Raw genomic sequence first — 14997 nt, forward strand, 5'->3', positions numbered from 1 at the left:
AGGCTCATTTAGGCCCAGATGCGTACACGTGCACACACACACACACACACACACACACACACACACACACACACACACACACACACACACACACACACACACACACACACACACACACACACAGGACCGACTTCCCAGTCTGCCATACAGTAATGGCTAAATTGATTGGTTATCTCACTGAAAGGGAAGTGGAACACTCAATTCCACAGTATCACCCGTTGTTGATTATGTTAATTATCACTCATTCAATTAAGGGCCCTGACTTAAAGGCCATGCAATACTGACAATGTGATAAATTAACATTTTTATGATTGAATGTGAAATATGCACATTCAATGGATTTAATTCATTTAGCATGACTGAATGTAACGCACAGCGAACAAAGACATACATTATTTGGCACAGTGCATTGACATTGTTCTGCCAGTATTATAGCAGCAGGATGTCTAGTGTCTTTGTGATGACAATACTATCATAGTTGATTCTCCTCAAAACCTGCCGCTAAGAATAGTCACAGTTGCATTTACATGTTGACCACTAGGGGGAGCATGGTGATTTGTCACTACAGTACAGAATTCTATGTGGGGCAGAAAATGTCAAGAAATGTTTCTTACTTTAGGCCCTCATGTGCGTGCACATGTGAGGATTTGTTTCCAATGTGTATTTACAGTATCAGCCAATTTAATTGAATGAACCATCAGATTGGTGTGCCCCCTTTTAACATCTGGGCACAGCGGGCAGCTTTAAAGCCTATCTATTTCTATCCATCTGGACACAGCTTTCATCTGGACAAAGCTCTTTTCCAGAAGAACAAACTCAGTAGGGCTGAAGCTAAATTCTATGTCACTTCTGATGTATTTTCTTTAATTCTTAAAAGTCTAAGCTGTTGGGGGGAGGGGGAGGGGGAGGGGAGGGGGTTCTAAGCTGACATATGGAATTGTTTTAAGAAGGTCATACCATGGATCATTTAGCTATTTGATTTGGAATATTATGACCCCTTTAGGTATCCCCAAAAAATCTAAATACATAATTTGATAAAATATTTAATTTGGCCTATAGCGTTTAATAATACATTCAAAACGTCTCTTTCTACAGTGGGGAGACTGTAGCCCAAACGGTTCGGATGCTACAGACAAAAGTTGGCACATCAGCGTTACCGACTTCAGACGAGTCCCGTGGGGATTTTCGGGATGTCTCCTGGTCTGACAAACAGTGCTGTAGCTCTGCCACTTTCCACCACAGATGCGGAAGGGAGACATAGAGAATGTGGTGGATTGAGACGCATTCCATGCAACAAAAAAAACAGATATCTCTATCTTAAACAGACAGATTTTGATGGGATCATTTTATTATGTTACTTAGATATAGACTCTAGGGGGTTTTAAAGACCTTGTTTACTGTCAACCTCACACCAAGCTTCAGTGAGAGAGAGAGACAAATAAAATTAATAATATTTGGAGGTATATCTATGCAAATGTATATCTATACTAATGCATGATAATGATAATATACAGTATATTGGTATCGATTCACTGGAATATTGATTCCAATTTTCCAGTAGGCCTACAGTATTAATGTTTATCCAAGACCACTGTCACTGTTCAGTCAACCAAACACAGTCTATTCAACAGCTTTCAATAAAACACCCCTTGCCTTCAGGGCCGAGACATGCATTTAATCCCACATGGCAGAGATGTAGCGAGACATGGTGAAAGAAATGTAAAGGCTTTTTTTTGTCTCTGCTGTCTGAAAAGTGGGCCACAGGCCATGGGCAAGGGACTGTAAGTACTGGGGCCTAGAGGCCTGGTTGGTATAGATAGCGTGTTACAGTGAAATGGTTTAATGTTATGGATTGGAGCTTGCCCTTGACTGCTCTAATATCAACTGTATTGAGGGGACATAAACAGAACCCTCTATAATGCTTGGCTTGAATCATGTCATCGTAAATGACTTGTTTCACGTAACTTTATCAACAATGTCACTTTCACATGACAGTTTAAAACTGTACATGATTATCCACGATGTGAGAACAATGAACGTGTTTAATGGCAGACTAAATATTCCGGCATATTGGTGCACAACGTATTGGGCAGTGCGTGACCTCATTACTGAGGAACCCTTTAATTGGTAAGCGGACGATAATTACACATGTACAGTACTCTTATTTTAAATAATGTTTTAATTAGCTGCTTCTTTCACTTGAAAAGCTCCAAGTCCTTCCGGAGATATTTGTGTTGATTACACATTGTAATTCACACAACGTAGAGTATCTGGCTAGTCTACCAAAGAAACACCAGACTGAGTGCATGATCAATAGATTATACCGTCTTAAAAATAGAAAGAGAACCATGCGTTTTCATGAATTGCTACAGAAGGATTAATACAGGCGCTGAACAATTTTTTCCCTGTGCATGAAACGTCTGGTTTTGTTAAAGATATGTGATGCTGGTTGGATGTCATGTCCTGGTTGCACCCTATCTTATCTCAGTTTCCTGTTTTTGTGCATTATTGATGAAACCTTGTCTCACACACCAGCTCATGTCTGCTCTTTAGACTGTTACTGTACATATATGTCCTCTGAACATGGTTAAGACATGTAGCACAGGGCTAAATGCTTGCGATTCATTTTGCACATTTCTATGATCAGGTTCACACTTCCTGGTGTCGTGCTGCAAAGCAATGCATAAGACTTAGTCTATATTTTTGTGGTAATTAGCCTCAATGTGTCATGGGTGGATTTGACAACCAGTAAAAACTCATTAGGATCTGAACTAGTTAATATCAGGGTTATAGGGTTTCCACTCTTTAAGAAAACCAAACACTCTACGCAGTCAAAACAATGTCTTCCTGTGAGTTCAAGTGCCAGTAAACAGCCTACTAAACAGGATACCCTGCTCCCATGCTATCAAGCCAGGGTTATTGAAAAAGGACCTAATCTAATCACGTGTACTGTAGTAGATTTCCATTCAGCAACAACACTCTTTTCAGTCAGAGCACAATCGCACGAACACCCTCTGGTGTTTTGACACGAAACGACTGGATGGTTGTACGGCAAGTGAATTCCCCTCAGTAACTTGTCACTGATATGTGAATGCACCTTTGGCTTCTGCTGGTGACTGGTCATGACACTGTAGTTGAGCCCCAAAGTAAACATCTACGTAAGACTATATGGAGCAGAATTATTTGAGGGGAGGCTGGGACACCTGTTCACCTAGGCTGTGATCCTGAGGCAGTGAGCTGAAGGGAGTGGTGCTGGGAAGTCTCCCATACTTGATTTCTCCCTTGGCCTAATTGGTAATTGGTCAAATATAATGGCCGTTGGCCATCATCTACCAGTCTTTATAAGACTGTTCGAAGCGTTTACTGATGTTGGAGAGAATTATAATATTGGACACAAATGAAACACAGGATAGTATGCTGCATAAACTGCTTGAAATATGAATTATGCTTTTGCAATATCTGCTGCAATAAAATAATTAAGCGATGACAGCCTTCATCTAAGAAGTTTGATTTATGTCATTTGATATTATTGCCATCAACGAGCACTAAGCCCTGAACACTAACCAAGCTGTCTACATTGTCTAATCATGACAGCTGTAGTAGCAGTATTAGTACAGGAGTAGTAGTAGTGGTAGTGGTAGTAGTAGCAGTAGTAGTAGTGGTAGTAGTAGTATTGGTAGTAGTAGTAGTAGTAGTAGTAGTAGTAGTAGTAGTAGTAGTGGTAGTAGTAGTAGTAGTGGTAGTAGTAGTAGTAGTAGTGGTAGTAGTAGTAGTGGTAGTAGTAGTAGTAGCAGTAGTAGTAGTAGTGGTAGTAGTAATAGTAGTGGGAGTAGTAGTAGTAGTAGTAGTGGTAGTAATAGTAGCAGCAGTAGTAGTAGTAGTAGTGGAAGTAGTAATAGTAGTGGTAGTAGTAGTAGTAGTAGTAGTAGTGGTAGTAGTAGTAGTAGTAGTGGTAGTAGTAGTAGTGGTAGTAGTAGTAGTAGCAGTAGTAGTAGTAGTGGTAGTAGTAATAGTAGTGGTAGTAGTAGTAGTAGTACTAGTAGTAGTGGTAGTAATAGTAGTAGTGGTAGTAATAGTAGTAGTGGTAGTAGTAGTAGTAGTAGTAGTGGTAGTAGTAGTAGTATATGTCTCAGCCTCCAGTATTTATGCTGCAGTAGTTTATGTGTTGGGGGGCTAGGGTCAGTTTGTTATATGTGGAGTACTTCTCCTGTCCTAATCGGTGTCCTGTGTGAATCTAAGTGTGCGTTCTCTAATTCTCTCCTTCTCTCTTTCTTTCTCTCTCTCTGAGGACCTGAGCCCTAGGACCATGCCCCAGGACTACCTGACATGAAGACTCCTTGCTGTCCCCAGTCCACCTGACCGTGCTGCTGCTCCAGTTTCAACTGTTCTGCCTTATTATTATTCAACCATGCTGGTCATTTATGAACATTTGAACATCTTGGCCATGTTCTGTTATAATCTCCACCCGGCACAGCCAGAAGAGGACTGGCCACCCCACATAGCCTGGTTCCTCTCTAGGTTTCTTTCTAGGTTTTGGCCTTTCTAGGGAGTCTTTCCTAGCCACCGTGCTTCTACACCTGCATTGCTTGCTGTTTGGGGTTTTAGGCTGGGTTTCTGTACAGCACTTTGAGATATCAGCTAATGTACGAAGGGCTATATAAATACATTTTATTTGATTTGATTTGATTAGTAGTAGTGGTAGTAGTAGTAGTGGTAGTAGTAATAGTAGTGGTAGTAGTAGTAGTAGTAGTAGTGGTAGTAGTAGTAGTAGTGGTAGTAGTAGTAGTAGTAGTGGTAGTAGTAGTGGTAGTAGTAGTAGCAGTAGTAGTAGTGGAAGTAGTAATAGTAGTGGTAGTAGTAGTAGTAGTAGTAGTGGTAGTAGTAGTAGCAGCAGTAGTAGTAGTAGTAGTGGTAGTAGTAATAGTAGTGGTGGTAGTAGTAGTAGTAGTAGTAGTAGTAGTATTAGTAGTAGTAGTAGTAGTAGTGGTAGTAGTAGTAGCAGCAGTAGTAGTAGTAGTAGTGGTAGTAGTAATAGTAGTGGTGGTAGTAGTAGTAGTAGTAGTAGTAGTAGTGCTAGTAGTAGTAGTGGTAGTAGTAGTAGTAGTAGTAGTAGTAGTATTAGTAGTAGTAGTGGTTGTAGTAGTGGTAGTAGTAGTAGTGGTATTAGTAGTAGTAGTAGTAGTAGTATTAGTAGTGGTAGTAGTAGGAGTAGTAGTAGTAGTAGTAGTAGTAGTAGTAGTAGTAGTAGTGGTAGTAGTAGTAGTAGTAGTAGTAGTAGTAGTGGTAGTAGTAGTAGTGGTAGTAGTAGTAGTAGTAGTAGTAGTAGTGGTAGTAGTAGTAGTGGTAGTAGTAGTAGTAGTAGTAGTAGTAGTAGTAGTAGTAGTAGTGGTAGTAGTAGTAGTGGTAGTGGTAGTAGTAGTAGTGGTAGTGGTAGTAGTAGTAGTGGTGGTAGTAGTAGTAGTGGTAGTAGTAGTAGTAGTAGTAGTGGTAGTGGTAGTAGTAGTAGTGGTAGTAGTAGTAGTGGTAGTGGTAGTAGTAGTAGTGGTAGTGGTAGTAGTAGTAGTGGTGGTAGTAGTAGTAGTAGTAGTGGTAGTAGTAGTAGTAGTAGTGGTAGTGGTAGTAGTAGTAGTAGTAGTAGTAGTAGTAGTAGTAGTAGTGGTAGTAGTAGTAGTGGTAGTGGTAGTAGTAGTAGTGGTAGTGGTAGTAGTAGTAGTGGTGGTAGTAGTAGTAGTAGTAGTGGTAGTAGTAGTAGTAGTAGTGGTAGTGGTAGTAGTAGTAGTGGTAGTAGTAGTAGTGGTAGTAGTAGTAGTAGTAGTGGTAGTGGTAGTAGTAGTAGTGGTGGTAGTAGTAGTAGTAGACGGCCGGGCCTCAGAGCCATATGAAACATACTTTTTGTATTTTTGAGCACCTCCGAGAAGTAAAGTTTGATACCTACTAATAGTCTAGTTACTTTAGACAGAAACGAAAGAAGGGATGTTGGTCGGGGAGGATGGGTAGGCGTAATCAGTCTAGCAATCCAAAGGTTGCATGTTTGACAACGTGTCAGCGACAACTGTAGCATTTTAGATAACCCTTCCCCTAACCCTTATTCTAAACTTAATCCAGTTCACCTAACCTGCTATGTAAATTCACTTAAGTTCTCCTAACCTATTTACGTAAATTATCCTAACCTTTGTCATTAGTTCCCCTAACCGCCAACATAAATTCTCCCCGTAATTCTCCTTTGTTGTTACGGCACAACAAGCAACCTGGTCTCAGATAAAGACGTGAAATACTATATTGTATGTCCTCCAAGATGTATGATAAATTAAGTCATCCAAATCGTATGATATTCTACGACCGGGTGAGATGTATGATACTATACGTCCTCTCATTCATATGATATTGTACGACCACTATTCCATTCATAATGCAACCTAACATAACGTATAAATGGAGTACACATACTTACGTACAGAATAATACGAATTGCCTTGATACCACGCTGATGCAGCAGCAGTGGTAGTAGTAGTAGTAGTATTAGTAGTAGTAGTAAGAATAGTAATAATGCCAATTACTGTTGCTATGCGACTAGCATGAAAAGCTTTTCCTCCTCATATAGGGTCAGTAGCAGGTGCTGTAGTGATGGGTTTGCCTGCCTACTGAAGGGGACTGCAGAGTTGTACTAGCAGGAGCTGCAGTGATTTTCTGCAGAGCCATGGGAAAGGGATAGGAGCAGTCAGTCACTGAGGAGCGGGGTAGAGATTGGGCTAGGAATGATGGAGGAACGCTGGGACGCGGAGCTGGGATGCGGGTAACATAACTATGAATCACAAAGATTTGACAGATTCTATCATCAAAAGAAAACATTAGCTGTCTAAAACAATAGTATGTTGACATAGCATTATTAATTTTATCATAAATTAGCATTTACTGTCATCAGTTGTTAATACAGGTATTAGCAAGAGACATGAGTTTGAAGCATTTAGAGTTATGGAGTTAAACAGGTGTATAATACAAATGGATGTTTGAGGATTAAACTTGCCATAATGGTTAAAGTCTTATGCACACAGTTTCATAGAAAGTGTATACTGCCCTACTTATGGACTTCACAACATGATTTAGAGTACGTCTTCCAAGGTATGTCTAAATGCAGGATAACCAGCCTTTCCAAAAATAATCCTCTCTCCAGTCAGTGTGTTTCATGTAGATCCTCAGGAGACTTCATGGTTCCTGAAGGGAAAGCTGCCAACTGAGTGTTGCTCATCACCAGTATCAAACAGCCTCACAAACCACCTCTCATGTACTGAGGTAGATTCACTAGACTAGAAATGAGATGTACATACAAAATAAAAATCTATATAGAGCCAAATAAGGATTATTTGGCTTGTAACCAAAGCGGACCCCTTTTTGGTGCTATATAGAACCTTTTTTTAACGTTCTATACAAAAACATGCTCATAAGGTTCTAAATGGAACATTTATGGTGCTATAAATAACAATTTCCTAAGGTTCCATAAAGAACCATTAATCACAAGTTATATATAGCACCAAAAAAGGTTTATGCTATGGTTCAACCCTTTTGGGGGCTATATAGAACCCTTTTTTATGGTTCTTTATAGAACCTTTATAGAAAAAGGTTCTATAAAGAACCTTTGTTAATCTCAAAGGTTCTTTGTAAATATTTTTGAAGAACCATATAGGGTTTTCTATTCTGGTTAGCCATATTATATTGTTAAAATTCCTTATATGTAATTATTGTTTTAATTAACAAGTTGAATCATAATGCTAATTAATTACATAAAAATCATACACTGTGATTTTCTGGATTTTTGTTTTAGATTCCGTCTCTCACAGTTGAAGTGTACCTATGATAAAGGATTACAGACCTCTACATGCTTTGTAAGTAGGAAAACCTGCAAAATCGGCCGTGTATCAAATACTTGTTCCCCCCACTGTACGTTAGACGGGGGGGGGGGAAGGTCTGTGCATATTTGTAAATAGCAGCTGGTGCACGAAATCTAAGGAAGTCTCTAGATTTTGCTCGCCTGAAGTAGAGTATCTTATAATAAACTGTAGATCAGACTATTTGCCAAGAGAGTTTTCATCCAAACTTTTCGTGGCTGTTTATTTACCACCACAGATGGATGCTTACACTAAGACCGCACTCAGTCAGCTGTATAAGGACATAAGCAAACAGGAAACCGCTCACCCAGAGGCCGGGAGTCTTCCGATGGCATTGAGGAGTACACCACATCAGTCACTGGCTTTATAAATAAGTGCATTGAGGACGTCGTCCCCACAGTGGCTGTACGTACATACCCCAACCAGAAGCCATGGATTACAATGCTTCTACACCTGCACTGTGCTTCTACACCTGCATTGCTTGCTGTTTGGAGTTTTAGGCTGGGTTTCTGTACAGCACTTTGAGATGTCAGCTGATGTAAGAAGGCTATATAAATCAATTTGATTTGATTTGATTACAGGCAACATTTGCACTGAGCTAAAGGGTAGAGCTAGTGCTTTCAAGTTGCGGGACTCTAACCCGGAAGCTTATAAGAAATCCTGCTATGCCCTGCGATGAACCATCAAACAGGCAAAGCGCCAATACAGGGCTAAGATTGAATCATACTACACTGGCTCTGACGCTCGTCGTATGTTGCAGGGCTTGCAAACTATTACAGACTACAAAGAGAAGCCCATCTGCGAGCTGCCCAGTGACACGGGCCCACCAGACGAGCTAAATCACTTCTATGCTCGCTTTGAGGCAAGCAACACTGAGGCATGCATGAGAGCGTAAGCTGTTCCGGATGACTGTGTGATCTCGCTCTCTGTAGCCGACGTGAGTAAGACCTTAAAACAGGTCAACATTCACAAGGCCGCGGGGCCAGACGGATTACCAACATGTTTCAAGCAGACCACCATAGTCCCTGTGCCCAAGAACACTAAGGCAACCTGCCTAAATGACTACAGACCCATAGCACTCACGTCCGTAGCAATGAAGTGCTTTGAAAGGCTGGTAATGGATCACATTAATACCATTATCCCAGAAACGCTAGAACCACTCCAATTTGCATACCGCCCAAACAGATCTCTATTGCACTCTTCACTGCCCTTTCCCACCTGGACAAAAGGAACACCTACGAGAGAATACTATTTATTAACTGACAACAGCTCAGCGTTCAACACCATAGTACCCTCAAAACTCATCACTAAGCTAAGGATCCTGTGACTAAACACCTCCCTCTGCAACTGGATCCTGGACTTCCTGACGGGCCGCCCCAGGTGGTGAGGGTAGGTAGCAACACATCCGCCATGCTGATCCTCAACACTGGAGTCCCTCAGGGGTGCGTGCTCAGTCCCCTCCTGTACTCCCTGATGATTGTGGACTACAGGAAAAGGAGGACCGAGCACGCCTCCATTCTCATTGACGGGGCTGTAGTGGAGCAGGTTGAGAGCTTCAAGTTCCTTTGTGTCCACATCACCAACAAACTAGAACGGTCCAAACACACCAACAGTCATGAAGAGGGCACGACAAAGCCTATTCCCCCTCAGGAAACTAAAATGATTTGCCATGGGTCCTCAGATCCTCAAAAGGTTCTACAGCTGCAACATCGAGAGCATCCTGACTGGTTGCATCACTGCCTGGTACGGCAACTGCTCGGGCTCCGACCGGATGGCACTACAGAGGGTAGTGCGTATGGCTCAGTACAACACTGGACTAAGTTGCCTGCCATCCAGGACCTCCAGCGTTCAGGATACTACCTCAACTACCTCTACTAACGGGTGCCACCCGTAGCACATTGGCTACCCCGACTATTTGCATTGTGTCCTGCCACCCACCATCCACCAACCCCTCTTTTACACTACTGCTACTCTCTGTTTATCATATATGCATAGTCACTTTAACCATACCTACATGTACAGTTGAAGTCGGAAGATTACATACACCTTAGCCAAATACATTTAAACTCAGTTTTTTACAATTCCTGACATTTAATCAGAGTAAAAATTCCCTGTCTTAGGTCAGTTAGGATCATCACTTAATTTTAAGAATGTGAAATGTCAGAATAATAGTAGAGAGAATTATTTATTTCAGCTTTTCTTTCTTTCATCACATTCCCAGTTGGTCAGAAGTTTACATACACTCAATTAGTATTTGGTAGCATTGCCTTTAAATTGTTTAACTTGGATCAAATGTTTTCGGGTAGCCTTCCACAAGCTTCCCACAATAAGTTTGGTAAATTTTGGCCCATTCCTCCTGACAGAGCTGGTGTAACTGAGTCAGGTTCGTAGGCCTCCTTGCTGGCACACACTTTTTCAGTTCTACCCACAAATGTTCTATTGGATTGAGGTCAGAGCTTTGTGATGGCCACTCCAATACCTTGACTTTGTTGTCCTTAAGCCATTTGCCACAACTTTGGAAGTATGCTTGGTGTCATTGTCCATTTGGAAGACCCATTTGTGACCAAGCTTTAACTTCCTGTCTGATGTCTTGAGATGTTGCTTAAATATATACACATAATTTTCCTCCCTCATGATGCAATCTATTTTGTGAAGTGCACCAGTCCCTCCTGCAGCAAAGCAACCTCACAACATGATGATGCCACCCCTGTGCTTCACGGTTGGGATGGTGGTCTTCAGCTCCCCCTTTTTCCTTCAAACATAACGATGGTGATTATGGCCAAACAGTTCTATTTTTGTTTCATCAGACCAGAGGACATTTCTCCAAAAAGTAAGATTTTTGTCCCCATGTGCAGTTGCAAACTGTAGTCTGGCTTTTTTATGGCGGTTTTGGAGCAGTGGCTTCTTCCTTGCTGAGCGGCCTTTCAGGTTATGTTGATATCAGACTCGTTTTACTGTGGATATAAAGTGGGGCAAAAAAGTATTTAGTCAGCCACCAATTGTGCAAGTTCTCCCACTTAAAAAGATGAGAGAGGCCTGTAATTTTCATCATAGGTACACTTCAACTATGACAGACAAAATGAGGGGAAAAAATCCAGAAAATCACATTGTAGGATTATTTATGAATTTATTTGCAAATTATGGTGGAAAATAGGTACGTTCATCTCTAGGAGACAGAACGCGTCTCCTTCCTGAGCGGTATGACGGCTGCGTGGTCCCATGGTGTTTATACTTGCGTACTATTGTTTGTATAGATGAACGTGGTACCTTCCAGCGTTTGGAAATTGCTCCCAAGGATGAACCAGACTTGTGGAGGTCTACACTGTTTTTTCTGAGGTCTTGGCTGATTTCTTTTGATTTTCCCATGATGTCAAGCAAAGAGGCACTGAGTTTGAAGGTAGGCCTTAAAATACATCCACAGGTACACCTCCAATTGACTCAAACGATGTCAATTTGCCTATCAGAAGCTTCTAAAGCCATGACATAATTTTCTGGAATTTTCCAAGCTGTTTAAAGGCACAGTCAACTTAGTGTATATAAACGTCTGACCCACTGGAATTGTGATACAGTAAATAATAATAATAATAATAAGTGAAATAATCTGTCTGTAAACAATTGTTGGAAAGATTACTTGTGTCATGCTCAAAGTAGATGTCCTAACCGACTTGCCAAAACTATAGTTTGTTAACAAGAAATTTGTGGAGTGGTTGAAAAACGAGTCTTAATGACTCCAACCTAAGTGTATGTAAACTTCAGACTTCAACTGTACATACTACCTCAATTAGCCCGACTAACCGGTGCCTGTATATAGCCTCACTACTCTTATTTTTCACTGTCTTTTTACTGTTGTTTTTATGTCTTTACTTATCTATTGTTCAGCTAATACCTACTTTTTACTTAAGAATCACAATGTTGGTTAGGGCCTGTAAGTAAGCATTTCACTGTACAACACTAACCTGTTGTATTCGTCGTACGTGACAAATAAACTTCATTTGTTTTATCAAACTGATTTGATTTATTTAACCAAATAGCTACCTGGACTATCTGCATTGACTGTCTTTGCACAAACTCTTTTGACTCTTCACATACACTGCTGCTGTTTATTATCTATCCTGTTGCCTACCCACTTTACCACTACCTATTTGTACATATCTACCTCAAGTACCTCGTAGCCCTGCACATCAACTCAGTACTGGTACTCTGAGTATATAGCCAAGTTACTCATTGTGTATTTATTCCTCATGTTAATCTTTGTTTCTATATATTTCTCTCTGCATTGTTGGGAAGGGCCCGTAAGAAAGCATTTCACCGTTAGTCTACACCTGTTGTTTACGAAGCACGTGACAAATAACATTTGATTGATTTGATTTGAAAGCTATGATTTACTATTTCAAATGACTATATATTTAGTTACCCACTTAAACAACACTTGTCTGTAACGACCCCGTTTTCATTTTCAATGGGTCAGTCATTACTTTATATCGGTTTTAAGCAATCTCCAGTGGTGCAACATCACATTAGTCACAATACTGTTTTCAACAGGATATCCTGACCAACAACTGCAGGGGCCATCACAACGGGATAAATCTCAGGATAGTGAAGTTTGTTCACTTCCATATCTGAAAAACAGGCCATTCCTGTTTAGCATGCCAGCTGCCTGAAACTATGTCAGGACCCAGTGTCTCTTTCTGAATCTCACTGAGAACATGACAAATAGTGACGACTCGTGACAAAGTCGGTGGAACATTCAGTGGTAGTGTTGCTGTTCTTTCTTTGTTCTGTTCACTGCTAAATCTAGAAGTGTAAAAAAAATTATAATAATGCAGTTGAGACATGAGTGTACATTTTTTTTTACAAGTGTTTCATGAGTAAACTACATAAAATATGCAAATGGTAACATTAGGCCAGAGCTGGCCAAAACCACTGCCATTAAACATTATTATTTCTTACAACTACAGATGTAGGATCTTAATTTGAGCAAGTCTGCTATAGCAGGAAATAATCATGCAGCAACAGGACATTTAAATTATTATGTGGATTATAATTAATTGAGATATTTGTAGGGGTTGATACATTTTTCGTTAAGGGAAAATAAGGTCAGAAATTTCTAAGTGGAAATGACAAACTTCAGAAGCCATTTTAAACCTCCAAGCTTTAAATTTCCGGGAAAGTTCCCCTCAAACAGGGTGATCAAATTAAGATCCTACATTTGCACTGCTTCAACCACTAGCTACTGGCACTGCCACCTGTACAACAAGGACCTCCCACTGTGTCCTGCTGTTGCTTTGGCTGCTAGTACACAGGTGACATTTTTTCATGGAAATTATGGAGTGAGCCAGCTGCTTTAGAGCAGCCACTAACAACATACAATGCAAAAAATGGCCAGCAGATAGCCTAGCAGTTAAAAGTGTTAGGCCAGTAACCGAAAGGTTGCTGCTTCAAACCCCTGAGCTAACTAGGTGAAAAATCTGTTGATGTGCCCTTGAGCAAGGCACTTAACCCGAATTGCTCCTATAAGTCTGGAAGAGCGTCTGCTAAATGTAAAATAAATTATGCAAATCATCCACAACTCTTCATCACTATCTTATTTACATGTAGCCTAAGTACTCAGCATGGACAAAAACAGATCAGCAAAACGGAGAGACTTTAAACTTGCAGAGTAAATTGATGTTTCTATGAATTAATCAACTGAACTGAGGCCCCTGAGTTTCTGATGCTAACAGATGAATTGTAAACGCTTACTGTATTTACTACTTATACAACAGGCCTAATCCTGAAGACAACCTTTCTACATCAATAAATCTAGATAATCATTGCCTATTTACTTTAGGTCTACCCAGCACAATTACTGTAAGGATGCCTTCTTTTTGTACTGTATCCTTCCTCACTGACCAAACCCAGGTCCCTATCCCTCCCTATCTCTATATACATTGCTGTTCAGTGCAGACTAGACTGGATATAGCAACCAAGGTGTGTCAGGCAGAACGCAAATGTATTGTGTTTCTTATCTGATCATCTATAAACTCGTTTTTGTTTTCTTCCATTCACATAAAGAATGGTATTTACCATTTTGATACAGTAAGATAATGCAAAATTAAAACGTTGTATGCTATTAGTTACACGTTTTTCAAAATGAGGGAGGAACAATGAACATGTATGGCTAATGGTGGTTTATGTTCTGTTAAATGACAAACCTGAGTCCCCAATTAGAGCAAAAAAAGCCCATGGATGGATGGAATCCGTACGATTATTTTGTTGAAAGAAAAAACACTGATGCCGATATTGATAATAAAACAACAATGGCACAACCAAGCCTAAAACAACGATATGATAAAGCCGGTTAATGTATCACTCCCAAAGATGCGTGAATGAACCCGTGTACTTTTCCCCCCGCACAGTTCAAAGAATACTCCCATATCGATTATTGTCACATCGTAACCTGACAATCTTACCTTCGGTTTGGGCGTTTCCTTGTATTTCAGCTGGTTGGTTTCTTGATTCTAAAATAGGTCTCCCCTGGCATATTGGAACCCCATTCAATGCATGCCTCTTTCGTTTTCAGCAGAGGAGAGAGTCGGTGAGCTGTATCGCTGTCCACTATTCGTAGCCTTCTCCAGTATTCGTGCACGCTTGCATTCATCCACGCTCACCACGCCTTCGCCCCGCGGGCATTTACGTGACAGGGGCTTCTAGCGCTCGCTCTCCTCTTAGCTACTGCCACTGTACTGAACTGTACACACAATGGGTCACAATCTGCTCATTGCTGGTGATAAACGTTCGTGCTTTAGACATGATGCAGACCTATTCATAATAGATATTTTGTGTTTTACCCTGGTATTATTATGGAAACCTATCAGGCCTATCAGGGTGTTAAAAATTATAATAATTGTAAGCAATGGACATTGTGTAAATTAATGCATTTCCATGTGACATGTACCCCACCTGCAGAAATCAGTCAGAAATTAATAAGATTGAACAAAAGTGACATACAAAAGTTTCTCAATATTGCAGAAAATATCACATTTAAGTGTGAACCTGAGGTCGTTTGTGAAGTGGTATTGATATAAGATGCTGTCAATAAAACACAGATATAATCTATTAATCTCACTGTCTA

The 14997-nt window shown here is 40.5% G+C and overlaps 1 protein-coding gene across 4 annotated transcripts in view; it reads right to left on the minus strand.

The window, feature by feature from the left end:
* LOC110492160 (FERM domain-containing protein 4B) overlaps positions 1-14621 on the minus strand; it is a 29951-nt gene extending 15330 nt beyond the window's left edge. For 3 of the 4 annotated variants that reach the window (XM_036947106.2, XM_036947107.2, XM_036947105.2), the window contains exon 1: positions 14336-14610. The gene's annotated coding sequence lies outside the window, so the exon portion shown is untranslated. Of the gene's footprint in view, positions 1-14335 lie in introns of all 4 variants that reach the window. The other variant, XM_090203141.1, reaches the window with a different exon arrangement.
* Positions 14622-14997: the final 376 nt, after the last annotated feature.

The sequence above is a fragment of the Oncorhynchus mykiss genome, chromosome 16 (assembly GCF_057628025.1).
Source record: "Oncorhynchus mykiss isolate SJ-2025 chromosome 16, ASM5762802v1, whole genome shotgun sequence".
Taxonomy (NCBI): Eukaryota; Metazoa; Chordata; class Actinopteri; order Salmoniformes; family Salmonidae; genus Oncorhynchus; species Oncorhynchus mykiss.